At 38.5% G+C, this 25200-nt stretch overlaps 1 long non-coding RNA gene across 1 annotated transcript in view; it reads right to left on the bottom strand.

Moving 5' to 3' along the window:
* Window positions 1-549: 549 nt before the first annotated feature.
* Window positions 550-25200, bottom strand: part of LOC132346734 (uncharacterized) — a 42142-nt gene continuing 17491 nt past the window's right edge. Inside the window, exons 4-6 of the long non-coding RNA XR_009496650.1 lie at window positions 7538-7624; window positions 3055-3296; window positions 550-855 (exon numbers count right to left, since the gene is read on the bottom strand). This is a non-coding gene — a long non-coding RNA (uncharacterized lncRNA). The remainder of the gene's footprint in view (window positions 856-3054; window positions 3297-7537; window positions 7625-25200) is intronic.

Genomic DNA, 25200 nt, shown 5'->3' with positions numbered 1-25200 from the left:
TCTTTTCTCAGCTATTTGGAAGGCCTCCTCAGACAACCATTTAGCCTTTTTGCATTTCTTTTTCTTGGGGATGGTCTTGATCACTGCCTCCGGTACAATGTCACAAACCTCCGTCCATAGTTCTTCAGGCACTCTGTCTATCAGATCTAATCCCTTGAATCATTTGTCACTTCTACTGTATAATCATAAGGGATTTGATTTAGATCATATCTGCATGATCTAGTGGTTTCCCCTACTTTCTTCAAATTAAGTCTGAATTTTGCAGTAACGGAAAGTCTAGAGATCTCTTCAAGGAAATTATAGATACCCAGGGAATATTTCATGCAACTATGGGCTCAATAAGGACAGAAATGGTATGGACCCAACAAAGCAGAAATGGACAGTTACTCATCATCAAAAACATAGATCAAACATCACTGTTTCACTACATAATTTTCTGACATCTTTTAGATTATAAATAGATTTTGTACCCCACAAAACCCCATGTTTTTAATTCATATTTTTGTGTCCAACTTCCTTACTGGATTTTAAACATTTTATCATAAGGAGACTTCTTATTCATCTTAGTACTTCCAGGATATTGTCTATTTCCTAGAAAACAGGTTAATCTTTAAAAGAGTTGCCTGAACTGAAATATTTATTAATTGGTACATTTAAGTACATAGAAAGCAAATATTTTTCTGTAACTATGTGAAACTTGAGAAGCAATTGAAAGAAATTAGATACTCTTGTTGGCCTCATAGAATCCAAAGTGAACCTGGGTAGAAAGAGGAAAAGGCTCCAAAAACACCAGAAGTTGCCTTACTTCTTGGGAAATGTTGTAGTTGAATTCTCTTGGATCCTGATATTATATTCCTAAATAAAAATATATGAAAGTAAGATAAAGAGGTATTACACTTTAATTGAAATCATAACACGTTCCTATCTTTCCTTACATTCTACATCAATTAAATACCTTGGAATTATAATGTTGTGGTAACACAAGAGGAAGAGGGACAGAATAAAACTTACTTAAAACACTTTTCTTAGGATAGGAATAAGCTTAGGAGCTAGCCTTAACCTAAGAAAAATAGGAAACAGACAAAGGAAATCCTTTATATATACAAACATCAATGTTGCTCTTAAATTCTCATGGTTCTCCTTTCTTCCTGCAGGTGAAATTGTATAAGATTTAGGCTAGATTTTAATTATGAAAAAATAAAATAAAAGTTCTATATAAATAATATGTAAATCATATGTATATATTAATATGAACTATGTAAATATCAACTATTAACTCTATCTGTTGCTTTTATACAGTTTGATCTTGATATGCATCTTCAGATCTAGTCAGACTGACCCTCGAATGAGAAATGAACTACGATTTACTCTGATGAATTAAACACTTTGCCATGTATTTGTCAATAAGTTGGAATGCCTTCACAAAGCATTCTGCTTTGTCAGCAGGTGGTGGTTTATTGCTATCCCCTTGTAATTTCCCCATGGGTGAGTACAAACTTGAGATTACAGCAAGATGAAAGCGACAGGTGTCAGATTGTCCATCTTCCTCTTCAGCTACCGTTTTCATCCTCATTAACTTGCTCACTTGTCCTAGCAGAAAGTTTGCCTCATCTCTTAGAAGTGTGAGATGTGAATGATTTTTTTAAAGAAATATCACCCACAGAGATACTTAAAGAAAGCTCTGTTTACTACCTGATATTATACATCAACATTGTCCATTGAAAGGAATTTGCAAGAACGATATCTGGCTCATGGAAGGTAGTGTGGCTGAAAAGGTTTGTTTTTTTATTCACTTTAACTTTCTACTTTTCACATGAGTGTAGATGAAAGTAAATATACATGGGGAAAGAATGCTGATCTGTGTAAGATTGGAGACAAAGAAAAAGGGAGGGTCATCAAGTGACATCGTCCTCCCATGAAGAATTTGTAGAGAGCAGAGGTCACAATTGAGAATCCAGTGCTTGAAGGAACCTCTTTCATTTCACACAGTTGATGTACGTCTGGTAATCACACCAAGTGTGTGACACAGGATTTAGTCATTTTTTTCCTACATCTTGGCAACATAGGGATTTCATTGTGAGTTGAATTAGGCATTCAAAGTCATATAACTTTATAATTTTGTATTAGTAAGTCAATTAAGTGAATGAAGACTAAATTTTATGGGATAAATGATATCAAGAATCCACACATTTCTTCCCTAGGGCAGCATTCTTAGAGTGGGGTATGGCACACCTATGGGATATTTAAGATGAAAAATGATCTATGGCAAAGTATGAGTAATTATTATAAATATTACTTACACTTAATTTTATCTGAAACTACCTTAACATATTAAGCTTACCTAAACTAAAATTTTTAACAACTATCCTAAGGGTCTATCTGAAAGAAATAAAATTGAGATTGTTTAAGTGGCAAGTAGCTTCAATATTTAAAATCACACCAAAAATTTAAATATATTCATTTATATGCACATATATTTCTATATTGGGCTTCCCTAGTGGCTCAGTAGTAAAGAATCCACCTGATTTGGTCTTTGAGTCAGGAAGATCTCTTGGAGGGCAGGGAAATGGCAACCCACTCCAGTATAATTACCTGGAAAATCCCCTTTGCTAGAGAAGCCCAGTGGGTTACAGTTCATGGGATTATGAAAGAATGGAATATGACTTAGTGATTAAATGAGGACAAAACCATATTTCTATATAAATATATATGTTATAAATAAATATGATGCACACACACACACACACACATATATATATATATATATATATATATATATATACACAAAATCATCTATTGCAATTGTTTGAAATAAAGTGTTTTAGCTATCATAAAAGGATAATATATTACTGTAGAGGATGATCTTTGGAGTCAAGAGATCTCTGCTTACCAACATGATCTGGATTTTAATTGTTGTAATATTTGCAAACTATCACTTTGGGTGAAAATTTGATTTCTTTCTTCCTTTAATGTTTTAAATTGTGTTAGTAATACCCATATCATAGGATTATTTTGAAAATTAAGATAATATTATAGAAATAATTAGCACATTACCTGGCACACAAAAAATAGTTAAGAAATCATAGATATATTAAATATATCTTGCAAAATAATTTTTAAACTGAGAAAATGAGTCCTTAGGTAGAGTGCAGGTAAGTTACTCAGCTGCTCTGAGGGTTACATGGACCACTGAACAGGTGGGCTGTGCAGTCTTTGGCTCATCTACCACTGAGACCACATTTCTACCTCTCGACTTCTTGGCAACCACGATGACTCAAGGAGGATGAGAGTAGGCCCTGGAATACAGAACCTTGGTCTTAGAAAAGAAACTACTAATATTATCACAACATCTAAGGCTGTTATGAACACTGCAGTACTAGATTTTTATGGTGAGATGATAGCATATGCCAACCAGATGCTGTTCTAGGAAGTGCAGTGAGTACTTCCTTACCCAAAGGCTGCTTTATTCTTGCTTCAGGATAAAACCCGTTGGCTTCCCAGGTAGCGCTAGTGGTAAAGAATCTGCCTGCCCATGCAGGAGGCATAAGAGATGCAAATTCAATCCCTGGATCAGGAAGATCTCCTGGAGAAAGGCATGGCAGCCCACTCCAGTATTCTTGCCTGGAGAATCCCATGGACAGAGAAGTCTGGCAGGTTACAGTCCATAGGATTGAAGAGTCGGACACAACTGAAGAGACTTAACACAATAAGTGATTAAAATATAGTGATGAATATTAGCAATACTGATGCTATTTCCTTCAGTAAAATTGATGTTTATCCTTTACAAAAGATTATAAAATGATTTAAAAGTGTGCATACTTAACTATTTTAGAAAAAGCTTCTCTTTCTGACCTCCCTCCTTTCTCTTGTTTCTTCTGTCCTTTTATATAGAAAATGTGAGGTGACACAATTTGCATGGTGCTAGCTTTTGTTATTGCTTAGAGGAATGAAGTAGAAGTCTACATGGTATACCTGTTCCTATACAGAAACAAACAGCCTGATCTTTGGGAAATGCACATCAACCTATTACTCCATTTATTGTTGCACTAGAATAAAATCCAAACTTTGTCCCAGGGCCTAGAAGAGCCTACACTACTGAACTCTTCCTATTTCTGATTCTTTGTGATGCTTTCTTACCCATTTTTGCTATAATCCCATAACATGCAGGTCTTCTAAGTCTCAAAATTGTCCCCACCTCAGGGTCTTTGCCCTTGCCACATTCCCTTCCTAGAATCATGTTTTAAGGACCTCTGAGTGACTGACTCTTGAACTTTGCAAATATCAGCTCCAAGTTCAATGTCTCAGGGGGCTTCCCTACCTAGACACACAGTCTGTAGGAGATTTATATTTACACAATATCTTAAGTATTTCTCTTATAGTATTTATCAGAGCCTTATTTTTTTTAATTTATACATTACTTATTGTCAATAATTATTGTCTAAATAGCTTCCCTCATGAGAATAAAAACTACAAAGCAGTAAGGAAATTATTATTTTTTTTTTTTTTGGTCATGCTAAGACATTATATAATCCTTGACTATATTCCCCACATTGTACATTTCATATCTATGACTCATTCCTTTTGATCTGAAATGTTATACCTTTTAATCTCCTTCAAATATACATTGCCTCCCTTCATTCCTTTCCCCTCTGTCTTTCTCTGTATCTGTGGCTTTATTTCTGATTAGTTATATTCATTTGTTTTGTTTTTAGAGTCCACATACAAGTGAAATCAGACATTATCTGCCTTTCTGTGACTTAGCTCACTTAACAAAATATGCTCTAAGTCCATCTCCGTTGTCACACATAGTTAAAATTTCTTTTCTGTGACTGAGTAATATTCCATTGTGTGTGTATATATATGTACTTGTGGTGGTTTAGTCACTAAGCTGTATCTGACTATTGTGATCCCATGGACTTTAGCCCTCCAAGCTACTCTGTCTATGCAATATTCCAGGCAAAAATACTGGTCTCCTGCATTGCAGGAAGAGTCTTTGGGCTTTCCTGGTGGCTCAGACAGTAAAGAGTTCACCTGCAATGCAGGAGACCTAGGTTCAATCCCTGGGTTGGGGAAGATTCCTTGGAGAACGGAATGGCTACCCACTCCAGTATTCTGGCCGAGAGATTTCCATGGACTGTATAGTCCATGGGGTCACAAATGAGCAACTTTCACTTTACTTCAGATGCTTTACTGACTGAGGCAACAGGGAAGACTGTATATATATATATATATATATATACACACACACACATATCAGTTCAGTTCAGTCGCTCAGTCATGTCCGACTCTTTGTGACCCCATGAATTGCAGCATGCCAGGCCTCCCTGTCCATCACCATCTCCCGGAGTTCACTCAAACTCATGTCCATCGAGTCCGTGATGCCATCCAGCCATGTCATCCATCTCATCCCTTCTCCTCCTGCCCCCAATCCCTCCCAGCATCAGAGTCTTTTCCAATGAGTCAACTCTTCCCATGAGGTGGCCAAAGTACTGGAGTTTCAGCTTTAGCATCATTCCTTCCAAAGAAATCCCAGGGTTGATCTCCTTTAGAATAGACTGGTTGGATTTCCTTGCAGTCCAAGGGACTCTCATGAGTCTTCTCCAACACCACAGTTCAAAAGCATCAATTCTTCGGCGCTCAGCCTTCTTCACAGTCCAACTCTCGCATCCATACATGACCACTGGATAAACCATAGCCTTGACTAGACGGACCTTTGTTGGCAAATAATGTCTCTGCTTTTCAATATGCTATCTAGGTTGGTCATAACTTTCCCTCCAAAGAGTAAGCGTCTTTTTAATTTCATGGCTGCAGTCACCATCTGCAGTACTTTTGGAGATACATATATATATATATATATATGTATATAATGTATATACAAATATACACAAACATGTATATATATATATTTATGCAGCATTATTTATAATAGTTAAGATATGGAAGCAATCTAAGCATCCATCAGCATGTGAGTGGATGAAAAATATGTAGTGTGTAACTTAGTTATTTTATTTAATACTGCACTAAACATTGAGATGCATATATCTTTTTGAATTAGTGTTTATGTTTTCTTTAGATATATACCCAGGACTGGAGTTGCTCATTTGATCTATTTTCAGTATTTTGAGGAAGCTAGATATTGCTTTCCATTGTGATTGTATCAATTTACATTATAATCAACAGCACATCTTTTTTCACCACATTGTCACCAACATTTGTTATTTGTGGTCTTTTTTATAATAGCCACTTTGACAGGCGTGAGGTGACGTCTCTTTGTGGTTGGAATTTGCATTTCGCTGATGATTAGCAACATTGAACATCTTTTCCTGTGTCTACTGGCTGTCTAAATGACTTCATTGGATAAATGTCTATTCAAGTACTCTTTCCATTCTGTAATCAAACTGTTTGTTTCTTTGATGTTGAACTGTATGAGTTTTCGTGTTTTTTGGATATTAGCCCCTTATCAGATATTTCATTTGCAAATATCTTCTCCCATTCAGTAAGTATAGTTTGTTTTGTTGATAGTTTCTCTCAATGTGCAAATCTTTTTAAAGTTGCTATAGTCCATTTGTTTATTTTTGTTTGTTTCCCTTTCATGAGGAGACATATAAAAAAAATATTGCAAAGATCAGTGTCAAAGGGCATAAAGTGTACACTTTCTTCCAGAAGTTTCATGATTTCAAAACTTACATTTAAGTAATCCATTTTGGGTTTATTTGTATATATGGTATGAGAAAAAAGTTCAATCAGATTCTTTTGCATGTAGCTATCTAGTTTTCTGAATGCTATTTATTGAAGAGGTTCAGTCAGTCAGTTCAGTCACTTAGTCATGTCTGATTCTTTGTGACCCCATGGACTGCAGCAAGCCAGGCTTCCCTGTCCTTCACCAACTCGCAGAGCTTACTCAAATTCATGTCCATCAAGTCAGTGATGCCATCCAACCATCTCATCCTCTGTCATCCCCTTCTCCTCCTGCATTCAATCTTTCCCAGCATCATGGTCTTTTCCATTGAGTCAGTTCTTCACATCAGGTGGCCAAAGGATTGAAGTTTCAGCTTCAGCCTCAGCCCTAGTGGATATTCAGGACTGATTTCCTTTACCATGGACTGGTTGGATCTCCTTGCAGTCCAAGGGACTCTCAAGAGTCTTTTCCAGCACCACAGTTCAAAAGCATCAATTCTTTGGTGCTCAGCTTTCTTTATAGTCCAACTCTCACATCCATGCATGTCTACTGGAAAAAACATAGTTTCCACTGAAGTGAAGTGAAATCGCTCAGTCGTGTCTGACTCTTTGCGACCCCATGGACAGTAACCTGCACCAGGCTCCTCCGTCCATGGGATCTTCTAAGCAAGAGTACTAGATGGATCCGAATGTATATTTTTGCCTCTTTTGTCAGAGATTAATTACCTGTATAAGTTTAGGTTTATTTCTACACTCCCTATTTAATTCTACTAATCTATGTGTCTGTGTTGGTTTCAGAAGTGTATTGTTTTGATTACTCTAGCTTTGTAGTAGAGTTTGAAATCAGGGAGCATTATACCATCAATCTTTTTCTTCTTTCCCAAAATCATTTTGGCCTTTTGAGTTCTTTTGTTTTCATACAAATTTGAGAATCATTGTTCCAGTTCTGTGGGAAAAAAAATGCCACTGTTAATTTGCTAGAGATAGTGCTGAGTCTGTAAATCTGGTCAATTTAACGATATTAATCATTTCAATTTATGAACACCGTATATCTTTTCATCTGCTTGTGCCATCTTCAATTTCTTTCATCAGTATCTTATAATTTTTTGAACATAGGTTTTTACATCCTTAATCAGAGTTATCTCCACATATTTTATTATTTTAGTGAGACTGTGAATGAGAATGCTTTCCTAATATCTCTTTCTGGTAGTTTATAGAAGCACAGCAGATTTCTGTACAGTAATTTTGTATCCTGCAACTTTACCCCAAATTCATTGACAAACTCTAATATATATATTTTTGTGTTTCTTTTTAGAATTTTCTATGCATAGTATCATGTCATCTGTGAACAGTACACACACACACACACACACGCACATACATATATATATTTACACAGACTGAATTGGTAACACCTAATTGGGACCCCGTGCCCAAGGGACGGCGGCCAAGAGGAGTTACCCCAAGTAGGAGGTCAGGGGTGGCAGCCGGGAGGAGCTACCCCATGCCCGAGGCCATGGGCGGTGGCAGAGAGGAGCTGCTCCACGTCCAAGGAGTGGTGGCTGCACGGGCACAGGAGGACCTAGAGGAGCTACTCCACATTCAAGGTCAGGATGGGTGGCAGTGAGGAGATACCCCTCATCCAAGTTAAGGAGCAGCAGCTGCGCTTTGCTGGAGCAGCCATGAAGAGATACCCCACGTCCAAGGTAAGAGAAACCCAAGTAAGACGGTAGGTGTTGCAAGAGGGCATCAGAGGGCAGACACACTGAAACCATACTCACAGAAAACTAGTCAGTCTAATCACACTAGGACCACAGCCTCGTCTAACTCAATGAAACTAAGCCATGCCCTGTGGGGCCAACCAAGATGGGTGGGTCATGATGGAGAGGTCTGACAGAATGTGGTCCACTGGAGAAGGGAATGGCAAACCACTTCAGTATTCTTGCCTTAAGAAGCCCATGAACAGTATGAAAAGGCAAAATGATAGGATACTGAAAGAGGAACTCTCCAGGTCAGTAGGTGCCCAATATGCTTCTGGAGATCAGTGGAGAAATAACTCTAGAAAGAATGAAGAGATGGAACCAAAGCAAAAACAATACCCAGTTGTGGATGGGACTGGTGATAGAAGCAAGGTCCGATGCTGTAAAGAGCAATATTGCATAGGAACCTGGAACGTTAGGTCCATGAATCAAGGCAAATTGGAAGTGGTCAAACAGGAGATGGCAAGAGTGAACGTCAACATTCTAGGAATCAGTGAACTAAAATGGACAGGAATGGGTGAATTTCACTCAGATGACCATTATATCTACTACTGTGGGCAGGAATCTCAGAGAAGAAATGGAGTAGCCATCATGGTCAACAAAAGAATCCGAAATGCAGTACATGGATGCAATCTTGGAAATGACAGAATGATCTCTGTTCGTTTCCAAGGCAAACCATTCAATATCACAGTAATCCAAGTCTATGCCCCAACCAGTAATGCTGAAGAAGCTGAAGGTGAACAGTTCTGTGAAGACCTACAAGACCTTTGAGAACTAACACTCAAAAAAGATGTCCTTTTCGTTATAGGGGACTGGAATGCAAAAGTAGGAAGTCAAGAAACACCTGAAGTAACAGGCAAATTTGGCCTTGGAATACGGAATGAAGCAGGACAAAGACTAATAGAGTTTTGTCAAGTGAACACACTGGTCATAGCAAACACCTTCTTCCAACAACACAAGAGAAGACTCTACACATGGACATTACCAGATGGTCAACACTGAAAACAGATTGATTATATTCTTTGCAGCCAAAGATGGAGAAGCTCTATACAGTCAGCAAAAACAAGACCGGGAGCTGACTGTGGCTCAGATCATGAGCTCCTTATTACCAAATTCAGACTTAAATTGAAGAAAGTAGGGAAGACCACTAGACCATTCATGTATGACCTAAATCAAATCCCTTATGATTATACAGTAGAAGTGAGAAATAGATATAAGGGGCTAGATCTGATAGATAGAGTGCTTGATGAACTATGGAATGAGGTTCGTGACACTATACAGGAGACAGGGATCAAGACCATCCCCATGAAAAAGAAATGCAAAAAAGCAAAATGGCTTTCTGGGAAGGCCTTACAAATAGCTGTGAAAAGAAGAGAAGTGAAAAACAAAGGAGACAAGGAAAGATATAAGCATCTGAATGCAGAGTTTCAAAGAATAACAAAGAGAGATAAGAAAGCCTTCCTCAGCGATCAATGCAAAGAAATAGAGGAAAACAACAGAATGGGAAAGACTAGAGATCTCTTCAAGAAAATTAGGATTACCAAGGGAACATTTCATGCAAAGGTGAGCTCAATAATGGACAGAAATGGTATGGACCTAACAGAAGCAGAAGATATTAAGAAGAGGTGGCAAGAATACACAGAAGAAATGTACAAAAAAAGATCTTCATGACCAAGATAATCACAATGGTGTGATCACTCATCTAGAGCCAGACATCCTGGAATGTGAAGTCAAGTGGGCTTTAGAAAGCATTACTATGAACAAAGCTAGTGGAGATGATGGAATTCCAGTTGAACTATTTCAAATCCTGAAAGATGATGCTGTGAAAGTGCTACACTCAATATGCCAGCAACTTTGGAAAACTCAGCAGTGGCCACGGGACTGGAAAAGGTCAGTTTTCATTCCAATCCAAAAGAAAGGCAATGCCAAAGAACGCTCAAATTACCGCACAATTGAACTCATCTCACATGCTAGGAAAGTAATGCTCAAAATTCTCCAAGCCAGGCTTCAGAAATACATGAGCTGTGAACGTCCAGATGTTCAAGCTGGTTTTAGAAAAGGCAGAGGAACCAGAGATCAAATTTCCAACATCCGCTGCATCATCGAAAAAAGCAAAAGAGTTCCAGAAAAACATCTATTTCTGCTTTACTGACTATGCCAAAGCTTTTAACTTTGTGGATCACAATAAACTGTGGAAAATTCTGAAAGAGATGGGATTACCAGACCCCCTGACCTGCCTCTTGAGAAACCTATATGCAGGTCAGGAAGCAACAGTTAGAACTGGACATGGAGCAACAGACTGGTTCCAAATAGGAAAAGGAATATGTCAAGGCTGTATACTATCACCCTGCTTATTTAACTTCTATGTAGAGTACATCATGAGAAATGCTGGGCTGGAAGAAGCACAAACTGGAATCAAGATTGCCAAAAGAAATATCAATTACCTCAGATATGCAGATGACACCACCCTTATGGCAGAAAGTGAAAAGGAACTGAAAAGCCTTTTGATGAAAGTGAAAGAGGAGAGTGAAAAAGTTGGCTTAAAGCTCAACATTCAGAAAACTGAGATCATGGCATCTGGTCCTATCACTTCATGGGAAATAGATGGGGAAACAGTGAAAACAGTGTCAGACTTTTTTTGGGGGGCGGGGCGGCTCCAAAATCACTGCAGATGGTGACTGCAGACATGAAATTAAAAGATGTTTACTTCTTGGAAGGAAAGTTATGACCAACCTAGATAGCATATTGAGAAGCAGAGACATTACTTTGTCAACAAAGGTCCGTCTAGTCAAGGCTATGGTTTTTCCAGTGGTCATGTATGGATGTGAGAGTTGGACTGTGAAGAAAGCTGAGCGCCGAAGAATTGATGGTTTTGAACTGTGGTGTTGGAGAAGACTCTTGAGAGTCCCTTGGACTGCAAGGAGATCCAACCAGTCCATTCTAATGGAGATCAGCCCTAGGTGTTCTTTGGAAGGAATGATGTTAAAGCTGAAACTCCAGTACTTTGGCCACCTCATGCGAAGAGTTGACTCATTGGAAAAGACTCTGATGCTGGGAGGGATTGGGGGCAGGAGAAGAAGGGAACAACAGAGGATGAGATGGCTGGATGGCATCACCGACTCAATGCACGTGAGATTGAGTGAACTCCAGGAGTTGGTGATGGACAGGGAGGCCTGGCATGCTGTAATTCATGGGAGTCGCAAAGAGTCGGATATGACTGAGTGACTGAACTGACTAAACTGAACTGAATTTCATTCAAGGCAGGGAGTGCTTCATGGAAAAATCGTCACTTACAATTTATGGATTATGAATAAGCTATTCAACAAGAGTCATAAGAGGAAATTTGAAATTTATACTTAAGGGGAAACCTGGGTAAAATGTTAAAAAGCAGATATGTTTTTGATGGTTAATTTTATGTTGTTGAGTGGGTGATAGATGCTCAGATTAAACACTGTTTCTGTACATTGTCTTTAAGGGTAATTCTAATTGATGAATTCAATAAAGCGGATTGCATACTGCAGGGTGTGGGTAGGCATCATTCTATCAGTGAGGACCTGGATTGAACAAAAGGCAGAAGGAGGAAAGCTGAGACATATTATTCTATCTTCTCTGACCCTCAAATTGGGGCTTAAATCATCAGCTCCCCTGGTTCTTAGGTGTTCACACTTGAACTGAATTAGCACCGCCAGTCCTCCTGACTCTCCACTTTCTGTTCTTTTTCAGTAGCTAAGTTGTGTCCAATTCTTTGAGACTTTGTGGACTGCAGCATGCCAGGCTTCCGGTTCTCACATCTCCACCCTTGAACTGAATTAACATTACTGGTCTTCCTAAATCTCCACCTTATTGACAGCCAGTTTGTGAGAAATCTCAGCTTTCATGATTGTATGAGCCAATTCCTCTCAACAAATCTCCTGTTGGTTCTGTTTCTCTAGAGAACCTTAATACAAGGATGAAAGTTATAAAGGACTCTGTGTTAAATATTCTGAAAGGATAGGGAAAATGCATACACCTGCTGCAGTTAGAGTTTAACCAGTGATTTTGATAATGAAAACAAAAGGAAAATGGAAAAAGTGTTCCACACAATACTGGTAAGACTTGCTAAGAAAAGAGCCATACAGGAAAAAATAAATCAGGACTAAGTTTATTCTTGTGAGTATACAAAATTGGAGGGATAGTTATTGATGAAGCTAGAAATAATAATTAAAATAGGAAAATCAAATAATAGGAATACCTTCTAATTTATTATATATGATATGCTATATACTTTCATATGTTATTTAATATAAAATAATTTTAAGGTACAGAATTTAAAAAGTCAAAAAGCTGAATTGTTTTTCTGGAGTGAGTTTGAAGAAGGAAAACATGTTTTGTTGTTTATGAAAGTATTTCAATAAAACAAAATAAAGTTATTTAACTCAGTTTAAAGAGCTAGTCTCCTGCATTTTATGCATATACAAGAATCCTCTTACACTGGAATTAAACAATTTATTGAGGATTTGCATGTAGCAAAACACAGATGAAGAATCACTGGTTGACTGGAAAAACTGTAAAATTAATAATTTATGCCATTGATTTGCTAAGCCAATTTATGAAGCTGAACATGTACAAAGTCTCAGGACCCTAACTATTGTTTCAATAAAACTAATCCAAAATGCCAAGTCTACAGTCTTGTATGTTAGTTGTTCTGACAGAGATAATTTAATTTGATTGCTTGATCTGTTTCTAAATATTCTAAAATTACACAAATGCAAACACTTGGGATTGTTACCTGCTATTAACCTCAAATGATATGAATACAAACACAAGCACAGCACACAAACTCTTTCCATCTCTCTCCCTCTCATATACACACACACACACACACATACACACACACCCCCCCAATATAACCAAATGACTCTATGCCTTTCTGAGAGTCATTTACATTTAATAATTCAACTAGCATTAAATTTTCTAAATAAATAAATAAGGTATAGATTGTATTCCTGATCATGGACTCAATATTAAATACATTAAATGCATCACAATAATTACCAAGAGCATAAGAAGAAAACAAAAATGCAACTATAATTTTTGGCACTGCATAAATCACTAGATACCTAGTCATTCTTCCTGGCTATGAAGTTCATACCTACACATATACCAAACAGGAGTCTTTAAGTGACGTGCATACATGATATCCATAAGTTACTTTGTTTATTGACTATGTAGATATTTCATCCCTAGTAATTCAACTCACAATGTGATATAATAGGATTTTCTCTAGAACTCGATATTTAATACCCACTCAGAGCTGCCATCTATGGGGTCGCACAGAGTCAGACACGACTGAAGCGACTTAGCAGCAGCAGCAGCAGAGCTGCATATTTCACACTAACCAATTTCTTCATGACTTTTGCCTCTCACTTCTTTTATTTTGGAACAACTCTATGTCGAGGCAAATATTTTTTTTCTTTCTCTCTCTTTTTTTCTGCGTCATGTGGCACGTGTGATCTTAGCTCCCAGACCAGGCGTTGAACTGGTGACCCTGCAGTGGAAGCTCGGAACCTTAACTGCCAGAAGAGTGGAGAAGTCACAGAAGTCTTTTGATTATCATTGTTTTCTTATCCTTTCAGGCTGCACTTGGGCTATATTTATATTCTCTTGACTGTCACCTAAACAGTTTCCTCTCATGCAACGTGAAGAAACTGATTCCTGTAACAAAATCAATTAAGTCGCAGTATGGAGGAAGTGGGTATGTTTGGTTACGTTTCAGGGGTCATAACTATGCCACAGCAGCTAGTTTTGCTATCTATCCAGACTCTCAAGTTGTCTTGGCCATTACCAATCCCAGAGCATGTCCCCTTTGTTTTCCTATGGAGACTTCTGAATTGATTGACAAGTAAGCATAGCCTTTTCATCTGTTAAAATCCCAGACACTCACCACATTATAGCATGGTTCTAGGCATCAATAAATGCTAGACCAATGATTTTTAATTAATATGTAATTATATACCATGCTAATTTACATTTTATATGTAAATATAGTATCAGAACATTTATGATAAGCCTGGGCGTTTCTTTCTCTGTATCATAAAAACAAACAGAATGTCTGTGCTAACCCATACAATACCTGCAGTGTAGGTCATATTAAAATGAAATGAGTTTTTATCACTTCCCAACTGAACTTGCTACTCCATTAAGGTAGATCAAATTGCTTATCTTGACAGAGATTGATTGCCAATTAACTGTAGAATAAGCCAACCAAAATGAAGGGTTGGGAAATGCCTTGAAGTTTACTGAGACATCTTTATTAAATATGGAGGTCTGTGGCATAAATACTCCCAAGAAAATTGTTTCTGAAAAAAAAATGTTATAGATGTTGCAAGAGGTGGTAATGGTATTCTGACAAAATAGGAAAGCTTGGTAATTCTGTAGTGAAACTTAAGGTGACCTTGTAAAGAGACTACATAAACCATTAGATAAAATTCAGCTTTACTGACATTCTTTACTCTTGCCACAATTTGACATCGAGTTGCATCAAGTCAAATGAAACTTTGTGAACAGCCATCCTTCATACATTAAATTCCATCTTTTCTCTGTCTCCTAGGGCATGAAATAGCTGCTGACCCTCTCCTGTTTGTTTCTTTGTCAAGTTGCAAGCAGGGCTTGATACCTTTTGACTTCCATAGCTTTCCAGTTTTTATTATATCTGTGGTAGGCTTCAAATAGCAAATATTTCTCCATTCGGGTCTAATAAAGTTAGTGAAGAGCATTAGATTTAAGTGGTTCCAAGACTTAATTTGTTTTAAGTTTTCTCACATGTGGCTTGGTAGACAGCTTCTGGTATGGCTCCCGAAATGATTCTCCAAATCTTAGGAGGAAGTTAGCACAGCATCTGCAGCCTAAATTATATTGTCTCCACCAAGCTCCATGCCCTTTACATAATGCTTGTCTGATGTGTGGCTACATGGTTTTATCAAACAAGTACTTCTGCTTTCTGAAACATTTCAAAATGTCAATGGCTCTCCAAGACCTAAAGCCGTGTAACATTGAAGTTCTGTATTAATTCTAGGTTCTACAAAGTTCATGATTTTACGTCAGTTAGTTCTAAAAATATTAACACAAAACATCTACATTCAAAGTAATGAAAATCTGAATGTGTATGAAGCACGTTATTGGAAGAATTCACCTAAGATAAGCTGGTGATAATGCTTCAGAAAGTTTTTTTTTTTCTTTCTTCTTGCCTGATGGATGCAAATCAAATTCTTTGACCTTAGGAGAGTGATCATAAAATGTAATCAAAGTTTCCAGATCGAAAGGTGCTCTGAACAGTTCAGTAGGCAGCTGCATCAATGCTATAAAGCACCATGACTGCTAACACAGGTCATGCTTCTGGAAAACAAGATGAAAATCTTTTGCTTTTAAAAGGAGTGTGGTCAGGTCCTAGGAAAAGAATGACAGCTATATTTATATAGCCTCCAACCCCAAGCAATTTGCAGATTTTTTAACGTAATTAACCTCCAAAGTATTCCGGTTGCATATGTTTAAAAGTGGGTTGCACATACCCTTCTAACAAACAGAAATCTAAAGGGTTAGATAATCTAGTGGCTTAACTCAATGTTGACAAACCAAATATCGGTATAAGTCTTTAAGTATGATTTCATTGCTTCCTTGAAAGAAATTTAAACTATTTGGGGGGTTAGGGGAAAAAAGTCTCTAAATTTACTGTCTAACGAAAAGAGCAATTCACAATGTGAAAAGTGATTAGCATAGTACTACACTTCACAAGTATCAGATGCTTAAAAGATTACCAGAATGTGATTGCCTACTCATTCAGTGCTTCAGAATTTTGCTTATTTGAATCTGACGCTTCTAATTTGGAATTCCTGTCTGAAAAATTCTAGGTAGGTTAAAATGTGTGTGTATGTGTGTGAGAGAGATCTCTGAAACATACAATTTTACTGAATAAATTTATTTTATATATTTTTTAATAATTTTACTTCTTTCTACCTCTACAAAATGTGAAGAATTATGCCAGAAAGAGTCAAAATTATATGTTAGGTTTTAAAATACTTTCAGATTCTAATGGAAGACAGAGTGTGATTTCCCAGGGGAAATATTATAATCCATCAAGTTTATTGAATGAGATATTGAAGGAGCCTGATAACAGAGAAGGGTGGTTAGGTATATCAGCAAGGCCAATATCAGTTCTCACGCTAGTAGACAAAAGTGAAAGAATTCTTGTGGTTAGCTTTTTATGTATTATCAATTCAAGTCAAGGAACCAACCAGCTTTTTTTTTTTAATTGAACACCACAGCATACCAAGAAATATACTATGAGTTAAAAATATAAAAAGAGTTAGATAAGGTCAATACACTTTAGGAAAATAGGAGAATAGCAATCAATTACAAAGTAGTTTTAAGAACTACAGGGAGAAAAGAGACAGATACTAGATAGTGGCAGGGACTAAATTGTTCATGCCCCCTAACCCTGCCCCACAAAAATTCCTATATTGAAACCTTAAACCCCAGTGTGACTCTATTAGGAGGTAGCACCTTTAAGAATGCATTTAAGGTTAAATAAAGTTGTGTTCTTGCCTGGAGAAGCCCAGGGACAGGGGAGCCTGGTGGGCTGCCATCTACAGGGTCACACAGAGTTGGACACGACTGAAGTGACTTAGCAGCAGCAGAAAAAGTTGTAAGTGTGAGCCTAAATCTAATAGGGCCAGTGTCCTTATAAGAAGAGGAATGGACACCAAAGACCTCTCTTTCATCACACACACAGAGGAAAGGCCATGTGAGGACATAGCATCGAGGTGGCCATATGCAACCCGGCAAGAGAGGCCTTCCAGAAGCCAGCACTGACGGCACTTTGGTCTTGCACTTCTAGCCTCCAGACAGAGAAGACACATGTCTATTGTTTAAGCCACCCAAAATGTCGTAATCTCTTATGCCAGTCCAAGTTAATGGATTAGAGAGAGATGAGAGATAGATAGATGTGGAAAAAACAGAGAAAACAATAAGACATATCCCAACTACAGATAGAGACAGTGGAGAGGCACGATACCTGCACTGAGTCTTTTTTTTTTTTTTTTAATTTTTTTTTTTAACTTTACAATATTGTATTAGTTTTGCCAAATATCAAAATGAATCTGCCACAGGTATACCTGTGTTCCCCATCCTGAACCCTCCTCCCTCCTCCCTCCCCATACCCTCCCTCTGGGTCGTCCCAGTGCACCAGCCCCAAACATCCAGTATCGTGCATTGAACCTGGACTGGCGACTCGTTTCATACATGACATTATACATGTTTCAATGCACTGAGTCTTAAAAGATAAAGTCTGCTTAGTAGATTACTTTCTCTCATGATTCTGTGTTGATCTTCTGAAAGCAAGTTCCAAAATTTTTACCACATGGCCTTGCCCTGTACTTTCTTATCTATTTTACTCTGAGTTTATGCCTTTCTCCATACTATATTGTCAATGTCCTTCAAACTAAAACTCTTTGGATCTAAACCTCACCACTTGTCTAAGTGTTAAATTACCAGTACCTCTTATTTATGCTTCCAGTAAAATTCTGCTGGTTGGGTCTTCTTTCCATTTCTGAAATTTAAGTATTTCAATCATCTTGGCATAAATTATACTACCACTAATAATAATAAATTCGTAAATTCATCATACATAGTATTTTCATGTATGTGGTTTTATTACCTAAGACAATGCTATCACCAATTGTGTTTAATCATATTTCCAAAAGGAAAATACTAAGGACTAGGGAGGTTAAGTGATGTGCTAAAGTTCAGTTCATATTTTGTGGTCTGACATTTAGGTCTTTGATCCATTTAGCGTGTACCTTTGTGTATGGCTACATTACCATGTGTAAAATAGATAGCCAAGGGGAATTTGCTATATGGTTCAAGAAACTCAAACAGGTGCTCTGTATCAACCTAGAGGGGTGGGATGGGGAAGGACATGGGAGGGAGTTTTAAAAATGAAGGGATATATGTATACCTATGGCTAATTTATGTTGAGGTTTGAAAAAAAAAAAATTCTGTAAAGCAATTATCCTCCAATAAAAAACTAATTAATTAAAAAAAATGCTCAGTACAGTTCAGTCACTCAGTCATGTCTGACTTTTTGTGACCCCATGGACTGCAGCATGACAAGATTTCCTGTCCATCACCAACTCCCAGAGTATGCTCAAAGTCCTGTCCATCAAGTTGGTGATGCAGTCCAACCATCTCATCCTCTGTCGCCCCCTTCTCCTCCTGCCTTCAATATTTCCCAGCATCAGGGTCTTTTCAAATGAGTCAGTTCTTTGCATCAGGTGGCCAAAGTTTGGAGTTTCAGCTTCAGCGTCAGTCCTTCCAATGAATATTCAAGACTGATTTCCTTTACGATTGACCAGTTAGACCTCCTTGCAGTCCAAGGGACTCTCAAGGTTCTTCTTCAGTATCACAGTTCGAAAGGATCAATTCTTTGGCCCTCAGCTTTCTTTGTAGTCCAACTCTCACATCAACATGGCTACTGGAAAAACCAAAGCTTTGACTAGACAGACCTTTGTTGGTAAAGAAATGTCTTTACTTTTCAATACACTGTCTAGGTTGGTCATAGCTTACCTTCCAATGAGCAAATGTCTTTTAATTTCATGGCTGTAGTCACGATAGGCAGTGATTTTTGGAACCCCCCCAAAATAAAGTCTGTTACTGTTTCCATTATTTCCCCATCTATTTGCTGTGAAGTGATGAGACCAGATGCCATTATCTTAGTTTTCTGAATGTCGAGCTTTAAGCCAGTTTTTAAACTCTCCTCATTCAGCTCCATCAAGAGGCTCTTTAGTTCTTCATCACTTTCTGCCATAAGGGTGGCGTGATCTGCATATCTGAGGTTATTGACATTTCTCTCGGCAATCTTGATTCCAACTTGTGCTTCGTCCAATGCAGCGTTTCTCATGATGTACTCTGCATAGAAGTTAAATAAGCAGGGTGACAATATACAGCCTTGACGTACTCCTTTTCCTGTTTGGAGTCTGTTGTTCCATGTCCAGTTCTAACTGTTGCTTCCTGTCCTGCATACAGATTTCTCAATAGGAAGGTCAGGTGGTCTGGTATTCCCATCTCTTGAAGAATTTTCCACAGTCTGTTGTGATCCACACAGTCAAAGGCTTTGGTGTAGTCAGTAAAGCAGAAGTAGATGTTTACTGGAACTTTTGTGCTTTTTCAATGATCCAACAGATGTTGACAATTTGATCTCTTGTTCCTCTGCCTTTTCTAAATCCAGCTTGAACATCTGGAAATACACAGTTCACATCCTGTGCTCACATTCTGTGTCCAGTCCACATTCTGAAGCCTGACTTGGAGAATTTTGAGCATTACTTTGCTAGTGTGTGAGATGAGTGCAATTGTGTGGTAGTCTGAGCATTCTTTGGCATTGCCTTTCTTTGAGATTGTAATGAAAACTGATCTTTTCCAGTCCTGTGGCCACTGTTGACTTTTCCAAATTTGCTGGCATATTGAGTGCAGCACTTTCACAGCATCATCTTTCAGGGTTTGAAATAGCTCATCTGGAATTCCATCACCAGCATTGTTCATAGTGATGCTTCGTAATGCCCACTTGACTTTGCATTCCAGGATGTCTGACTCTAGGTTGGTGATCACACTGTCATGGTTGTCTAGGTTATGAAGATTTTTTTTTGTATAGTTCTATGTATTGTTGCCCCTCTTAATATCTTCTGCTTCTGTTCAGTCCATACTATATCTGTCCTTTATTGTGCCCATCTTTGCATGAAATGTTCCTTTGGTATCTCTGATTTCTTGAAGAGATCTCTAGTCTTTCCCATTCTATTGTTTTCCTCTATTTCTTTGCACTGATCACTGAAGAAGGCTTTCTTATCTCTCTTTGCTATTTTTTGGAACTCTGCATTCCAATGAGTATATATTTCCTTTATTCCTTTGTCTTCAGCTTCTCTGCTTTTCTCAGCTATTTGTAAGGCCTCCTCAGACAAACATTTTGCCTTTTTGCGTTTCTTTTTCTTGGCAATGTTCTTGATCACTGCCTCCTGTACAATGTCACGAACCTCCATCCAAACTCTTCAGGCACTCTATCAAATCTAATCCCTTGAATCTACATGTCACTTCCACAGTATAATCCTAAGGAATTTGATTTAGGTCACACATGAATGATCTAGTGGTTTTCCTACTTTCTTCAATTTAAGTCTGAATTTGGCAATTAGGAGTACGTGATCTGAGCCACAGTTATCTCCCGGTCTTGATTTTGCTGACTGTATAGAGCTTCTCCATCTTTGGCTGCAAAGAATATAATCAATCTGATTTCAGTATGGACCATCTGGTTGTTTCCAAGTGTAGAGTCATCTCTTGTGTTGTTGGAAGAGGGTGTTTGCTATGACCGGTACATTCTCTTGGCAAATCTCTGTTTTTGCCCTGCTTCATTTTGTACTTCAAGGCCAAATTTGCCTGTTACTCCAGGTATCTCTTGACTTCCTACTTTTGCATTCCAGTACCCTTTAAAGAAAAGGACAACTTTGTGTGTGTGTGTGTGTGTGTGTGTGTGTGTGTGTGAGTTCTAGAAGGTCTTGTAGGTCTTCAGAGAACCATTCAACTTCATCTTCCTCAGCATTAATGTTTGGGGCATAGACTTCGATTCTCTCATATTGAATGATTTGCCTTGCAAAGGAACAGAGATGATTCTTTCATTTTTGAGATTGTCTCCAGAAGTACTGCATTTCCAACTCTTTTGTTGACTGTGATGGCTACTCCATTTCTTCTAAGGGATTCTCACCCATGGTAGTAGATATAATGGTCATCTGAGTTAAATTCACCCATTCCAGTCCGTTTTAGTTCACTGATTCCTAAAATATTGATGTTCTCTCTTGCCATCTCCTCTTTGACCACTTCCAATTTAACTTGATTCGTGGACTTAACATTCCAGGGTTGTATGCAGTATTGTTCTTTATGACATCAGACTTTACTTCCATCACCAACATACATCAACAACTGGGCATTATTTTGGCTTAGGCTCCATCTCTTTTTTCTTTCTGGAATTATTTCTTCACTGTTCTCCAGTAGCATGTTGGGCATCTACTGACCTGGGGAGTTCCTCTTTCAGTGTCATATCTTTTTGCCTTTTCATACTGTTCATGGTGTTCTCAAGGCAAGAATACTGAAGTGGTTTGCAGTCCCTTCTCCAGTGGACCACATTTTGTCAGAACTCTCCACCATGACCTGTCCGTCTTGGGTGGCACTACACGGCACGGTTCATAGTTTCATTGAGTTAGACAAGGCTGTGGTCCATGTGATCAGTTTGACTAGTTTTCTGTGATTGTGGTTTTCATTCTGTCTGCCCCCTGATGGATAAGTATAAGAAGCATATGGAAACTTCCTGATTGGAAGGAGTGACTGAGGGGGAATCTTGGTCTTGTTCCGATGGGCAGGGCCATGCTCAGTAAATCTTTAATCCAATTTTCTGTTGACGGGTGGGGCTGTGTTCCCTCCCTGTTGTTTGACCTGAGACCAAACTATGGTGGAGGTAATGAAGATGATTGAGTCCTCCTTCTAAAGTCCTGTGCATGCACTGCTGTACTCAGTGCCTCCGACCCTGCAGCAGGCCACCGCTGACCCAAGCTTCCACCCGAGACCTCTGGACACTCACAGGCAAGTCTAGGTCAGTCTCTTGTGGGGTCACTGCTCCGTTCTCCTGGGTCCTGGTGCACACAAGGTTTTATTTCTGCCCTTCAACCTTCTTTTGCCCCAGTCCTGTATAAGTCCTGGAGTCTCTATGGTGGGGTAAATGGTGACCTCCTCCAAAAGGGCTCATGCCACAGGCTGTGTGAGACCCAGGTCTGCTGCACCCAGAGTCCCTGCCCCTGCAGCAGGCCACTGCTGACCTGTACCTCCACAGGAGATGTTCAAACACTCAAAGGCAGGTGTAGCTCAGTCTGAGTGGTGAGTCCTGATGTGCACAAGATTTTGAGCCCTCCAAGCATCTCTGGAGGGTACAGGGTTTGATTCTAAATGTGATTTTGCCCCTCCTACCATCTTGATGGGGCTACTCCTTTTCCCTTGGAGGTGGGGTATCTTTTTTTGGTGGGATCCAGCATTCTCCTGTCAATGATTGCTACTCAGTTATCTTTAATGATCAGGGTATGAAATAATTCATGAATTTGCAATCAGTTTTCTCCTAGTGGCTGTCTATTGTCTGTGGTCTAACATTAGTATCCAGTCACCCATTTATTGCTGTTAAGAGCCTGTGATCTCTGTTTGTCAACACCTAGCTCCAGTTTTCAAGTGGAGTATTTGAATGGAAGGCAGCTTAGGCTTAGGTAGGGCAGTGCATTCCTTTACTCTGGCCGTACAGTTTACTGTTAAAATGGCCCCTTTACTGCCTATCCCAGGGATTTTGTTGGAGTACCTTGAAGAGGTGTTTTCTTTCTTTCTCTAAACTTGAACCAAGAGAAAGTAAAATGCAACTGTAACATCTGTCTCATGAGGATGTGCAATAGGAGAATGAAAACAACATCCATACATGACCACTGGAAAAACCATAGCCTTGACTAGATGGACCTTTGTTGGCAAATAAAGCTGGGTCAAAAAAACTGTTTACTTCAGGAGGCAGACATAAGTGAAAAGTGGCCATCATAAAAGAGAAATATAGAATTAGATGCAAGACAGTATGGCCTACAATGAGACAAAAAATTATGATAAGAATATTTTTAAGTGTAATGACCAAAGAAGAAAGGAGAAAACTAATAACCAAGGACCATAGAGTTAGGGTGCCAAGGAAGCTGGTTTATTTGCTATAGTAGTGATGACTAGAAGGATAGTTTCATCCTCACACAAGAACAGTCAACCTAGATTTTCGTTTTGGTGGGATACAGGGAGAAAATTAGCAACAGTGAAGGTAGGGATCATTGAGCAGAAGTTGTTAGAGGAGTATTCCAACCTTCTAGTTAAAGTGGCTCCAGAGAGGTCCCCAAGGCTTAAAATGACACAGCCCATGCCTTCAAGGAAAACCCCACCGAAAATAAAAATATGTAGCCATTCTTATATTCTCCATACCTGGCCCCTAGTGGCACGATAGTGACTCAGCAAAATTTTATTGACTAAATGAATATGTACTGAATGGAGTCTCCATTTATTTAAAGCTTTTAACGAGCTTGAAGGAAAAAAATCTAGCACCAATCTGGGCCATAAGAAGGTCAAATTTTACCTAGAATAATTCCTTTAAAATTGAATGCCTGTAAAAAGATATTACAAACTAGAAAGAGGAATGACAAGAACAGCTATCTATAATGATTTATATAAGGTTTGAGATATACACTCTATTAAACTCTTAACACAATACTTGCTTGCAATTATTATGAACACTCACACTTAGCAAGAAGTAGGTCTCCGTTCAAAACGGCTTGCCAGTCTATTTTGAATTATGGGAAGGAATTCCACGTGCCAATAAGGCAAGAGCTGCCTGAGAAATGCTGGGATTCCAAGGACATGTTTTAGCTATTAGTTCAAGTCAAAACAAGTTAAATGTGCAGGGAAAAGAATCCCACTGAGGAAGCACAAAGATTAAAAACTGCCTGTTTTTGTTTATTTTTGTCATATAATAAACTATGGAGAATATCTAACTAGCCTAAGAAAACAAACTGATTTCAGGAACTTTATTTGGGCCATTTTCATACACACATAATGCTATGCTAATTTTAAATGAATCTCAGTTTTCCACTTAAACATGCCAGCAGGAAGTCTACTTGGCAATACTTTCTTGGATGTTTTGCCAATTGTTGTATGTACTGAAAAACAACAAAACCTCTTTCTATAAAAAGCATCATATAATTCAGACTTTGCAATGATCCAGAAAGGATTCCACCTCAATTACTCTGAATGAGTGAAGTATTGCAATATTCTTCCCACATCAATGTTGAGTTCCACGGGTCTCTCATTACAGAATTCTAAAATCATTAAATAGGAGCTGCTGACTTTTGTGGAGATCTTTTTGCTTGGCTCCCAGGACTATCCTTAGCAAATCCAAATGGATCCCTCTGCATGTGTCATTCTGAACCATTCTTTCTTCCCTGGATCTTCAATGTCCCCGAAGTAGATGGTCACTACCCTCATCTGGCATCAATGTCTTTCACTTATGACCACTAACAACATATTACAGACATTAAGATACTTTCTCATTTAAAAACTCTACATCCTGGGTGTTATTTTTATCTTCATAGTACAGAGGAAGAAGCTGATAAGTGTGAGGGAATTTTCCATAAATCACACAAGTCTCATTTACACTAGTAAATGAGAAAGTTAAGCTTCAAATCTCGGTATGTGTGATTCCACCTGAATTCTAAAGCAGTGTGTAGGAAATCCTTAATCTTAGTTTGTTTGAGCTGTTACCACAAAATGCCATGGATTGGGTGGCTAAACAACAGAAATCTATTTCTTACATTTCTGAAGACTGGTAACTCCAAGCTGATAGCACCAGCATGCTCACATTCTGGCAAAGTTCCTCTCCTTTGACTGCCTATGGGTTGCTGTATCCTCATGGGGCTAGGGCGCCCTGTGGGATTTCTTCTTTAAGAGCCCTAATCCCATTATGAAGGCTCCACCTTCACCATGTGAGCACCTACCAAAGGCCCTTCTTTCTCATACCATCACATCAGGCATTAGGATTTCAACACTGAAGTTTGGGGGAACACAAACACTCAGACTATAACACTCACTCCTCTACTTATATTCACTTCAATTCAGTTCAGTTACTCAGTCATGTCTG

Source organism: Bos taurus, chromosome 12 (genome assembly GCF_002263795.3).
Source record: "Bos taurus isolate L1 Dominette 01449 registration number 42190680 breed Hereford chromosome 12, ARS-UCD2.0, whole genome shotgun sequence".
Lineage (NCBI taxonomy): Eukaryota > Metazoa > Chordata > Mammalia > Artiodactyla > Bovidae > Bos > Bos taurus.
The sequence above is the reverse complement of the archived record's forward strand: the minus strand, read 5'-3'. Positions and strand labels throughout refer to the sequence as shown.